The sequence below is a fragment of the Diachasma alloeum genome, unplaced genomic scaffold, assembly GCF_001412515.2.
Source record: "Diachasma alloeum isolate Michigan unplaced genomic scaffold, Dall2.0 Dall_scaffold_00187, whole genome shotgun sequence".
NCBI lineage: Eukaryota > Metazoa > Arthropoda > Insecta > Hymenoptera > Braconidae > Diachasma > Diachasma alloeum.
This window is the reverse complement of record NW_021680353.1, coordinates 922,074-926,066: the sequence shown is the minus strand read 5'-3', so window position 1 is coordinate 926,066 and position 3,993 is coordinate 922,074.

The following is a 3,993-nucleotide window of genomic DNA, read 5'->3' as shown; positions in this document are numbered from 1 at the left end:
CAATCGACAACATCCATATCCACAAGTGTTCTTGGATGTAGATACTCGCATGCAAGAGAACCAAGTGCTACCACACGGTCACGGAGGAGGACTACATCATTGGAACGTCGAAGACGATGCCTTGGCACGCGTTGAGGAAGACCCGCCAACGAGCTGCCGGAAGCTTGAAAGAGCAACCGACTGCCCGAAGTCGACGATCAATCGCATCCTGCGGGACAATTCTCTCCACCCTTTTCACTACACAACAGTCCAGAAACTGGAAACAGGAGATGCAGAGAAACGTCTGGTGTACTGTCAAAAGTTTCTGGCCTTGTATTATGGTGATGAAAACTTTTTGGCCCAAACCATGTGGACAGACGAATGTCTGTTCACCAGAGAAGGTATTTTCAATCAACATAATGATCATCATTATTCGGAAGATAATCCTTATCTGGTGAGGGAAAAAAGTTTTCAGACACGGTGGAAAGTGAAGTGGGAGGAATTGTGGGTGATCGGCCATTGCTTTCCCTACTTCCGGATTATATGAATGTAAAAATTTTTTTTTGCACACACACACACGCATACGGCATTCAACCGGCAAAATATCGTTATTTTTACTTTTGTGATTCTCTCAGGGTCAACAGTATAACGCGTTTATCAGACAAACCCTCCCGGAATTATTGGACTAGATACCACTGCAAGGGAGACCTCGGTGGTTCCACCTCACTCTGCTCAACGAGTCCTTCGGAGGGTTCATGCTTGTGTGGCTGCTGGAGGAGGCCATTTCCAGCAATTGCCAGCATGAATAGAATCACAAACGGCCCTTTTCAGGGCCACCAAAAATCAACGTAGTCCAACTAAAAATTTCATATTTAAATTTGGTTTTTGGGGTTTTGAGAATGATTCGGTAGGCGAGGAGGTGATAATGAAGCGTTTTAATATCGACAGGTTGGTAGCGTGGTAACAGACCCAACAGAGCACGTCAAAAAAAACAGAAGAAAAACAAAATAAAAAATAATATTCAATTTTCTAATTCCCAATCGGGATTTTGAAAATTATTTGGCGGGCGAGGGGGTGATAATGGAGCGTTTTAAAGTCGATAGGTTGGTAACAGACTTGATAGGCAACATAACGAGATGAAAAAACATTTTCAAATATTTTTTTTTGGATTTTCAAAATTATTTGCCGGGTGAGGGGCTGATTATGGAGCGTTTTAATTTTGACAGGTTGGTAGCGTGGCAATAGACCCAACTGACCACGTAAAAAAAACGCAAGAAAAACGACAAAAAAATAATATTTCATTTTCTAATGTCCAATCAGGACTTTGAAAATGATTTGGCGGGCCAGGAGCTGATTATGGAGCGTTTTAATTTTGACAGGTTAGTAGCGTGGTAACACACCCAACAGACCACGTCAAAAAAAAGAAGAAAAAAAAAAAAAAATAATATTTCATTTTCTAATTTCCAATCGGGATTTTGAAAATGATTTAGCGGGCGAGAGGGCATTGGGGGAGCGTTTTAAAGTCGATAGGTTGGTAACAGACTTGATAGGCAACATAACGAGATGAAAAAACATTTTCAAATATTTTTTTTTGAATTTTCAAAATTATTTGCCGGGTGAGGGGCTGATTATGGAGCGTTTTAATTTTGACAGGTTGGTAGCGTGGCAATAGACCCAACTGACCACGTAAAAAAAACGCAAGAAAAACGACAAAAAAATAATATTTCATTTTCTAATGTCCAATCAGGACTTTGAAAATGATTTGGCGGGCCAGGAGCTGATTATGGAGCGTTTTAATTTTGACAGGTTAGTAGCGTGGTAACACACCCAACAGACCACGTCAAAAAAAAGAAGAAAAAAAAAAAAAAATAATATTTCATTTTCTAATTTCCAATCGGGATTTTGAAAATGATTTAGCGGGCGAGAGGGCATTGGGGGAGCGTTTTAAAGTCGATAGGTTGGTAACAGACTTGATAGGCAACATAACGAGATGAAAAAACATTTTCAAATATTTTTTTTTGAATTTTCAAAATTATTTGCCGGGTGAGGGGCTGATTATGGAGCGTTTTAATTTTGACAGGCTGGTATGTTGGTAACAGACCACGTAAAAAAACGCAAGAAAAACGAAAAAAAAAAAATTTCATTTTCTAATTCCCAATCGGGATTTTGAAAATGGTTTGGTGGGCAAGGGACTGATTATGGAGAATTTTAATTTTGACAGGTTGGTAGCTTGGTAACAGACCCTACAGACCACGTAAAAAAAACGCAAGAAAAACGAAAAAAAAAATAATATTTCATTTTCTAATTCCCAAATAAAATTATTTGGTCGGCGAGGGGGTGATAATGAAGCGTTTGAATGTCAACCGCATGAAAAAAATTCCCAAAAAACAAAAAATTATAATATCTCATTTTCTCATTTCCTTTTTAGATTTTCAAAATAATTTTGGGCGCGAGAGGGCAATAAGCGGAGTGTGGTTGACGTGAGTCAATATTCCACCCAAAAAAATGGGTAAAAAAAATTAGGACCCCTTTTTTAAAAATAAAATTCGGCCCTGAAAAGATAGTCACATCCAAAATAAAAAAAAGAGTTAGACAAGAAAAAAAATTGTCTAATCCAAAAACTGAAGAGGAACTTTCCTCTTCAAAAAGCTCCCTTTTCAACACCTTTTCAGGATTATGGTCGGTTGTGGGACACCCTGTATTGAAAAAAATCTTTTTAGATATAAAGCTGAATATCTGCTAAACTAATCATCCATTCAGCCCATCTTCAATACGAAACATTATAGTGATAAGAGGAAACTTTGTGGAAAATTTCAAGTTGATATGTTCATTTCTTCAAAAATGAGAGCTCGTACAAGGATTTTCAGCGGAAAACCGAAAAAAACTTTGTATGAAGACATAGATATATTTTGATTGATTGGGATAGACGCCATCAAGACAGATATTTTGAAAAAAGAAAGTTGAAATCGGTTGGATAGTTTCCGAGATATTTGCGAAAAACGATTCAGAAACAAACGTCGATTTCTTCAAAACGGCTGGACCGATCGGGCTGAACTTAAACACAGAGTTAGTCCTTATTAATCCCTATAATCTGACAAAATTTCAGATTTTTTGGAATTATTTTAGCAGTTTATTTGTTTAATTTTCTAAAAGTTGACCACCAAGTTGACCGATTCGACCACCCGCACATACACACATGGTCCTCAAATTTTGTATTTTTACATTTCAGACCATTCTACATCATTTCCAAGCAAAATTAGAAAATCGAAAAATTGAACGATTTCAATGCTTCCATTCGGAAGCAATATCAAAAGTAATTAATATTATTATTTAGCTTTAACCTCTTTCCCCCCCTGCTCCAAAAGAGAGAAAAAATGATTAATGTTATTATTTGGCTCTACCCGCTCCCCCTCCACCCCACTGCTCCAAATAAAAAATAATCAAAAATAATTAATACTATTATTTGTCTCTAAACCCTTCCCCCCTGCCCGAAAAAAGAGAAAAAGGTATCAAAAATAATTAATATTATTATTTGCCTTTAACCCCTTCTCCCCCCTGCACCAGAAAAGAAAAAAACATATCAAAAATAATTAATATTATTATTCAGCTCTAACCCCTCCCCCCCTTCTGCCCCAAAAAAGAGAAAAAAGTATAAAAAATAATTANAAAAAAATATCAAAAATAATTAATATTATTATTCAGCTCTAACCCCTCCCCCCCTTCTGCCCCAAAAAAGAGAAAAAAGTATAAAAAATAATTAATATCATTATTTGTCTCTAACCCCTTCCCCCACCCCACTGCTCCAAAAAAGGGAAAAAAGTATCAAAAACAATTAATATTATTATTCAGCTCTAACCCCTCCCCCCCCTTCTGCTCAAAAAATAAAAATAAATAAAAAATAATTAATATTATCATTTTTCTTTAACCCTTTTCCCCCACCCCACTGCTCCGAAAAAGAAAAAAAAAGTATCAAAAATAATTAATATTATTATTTGTCTCTAAACCCTCCCCCCC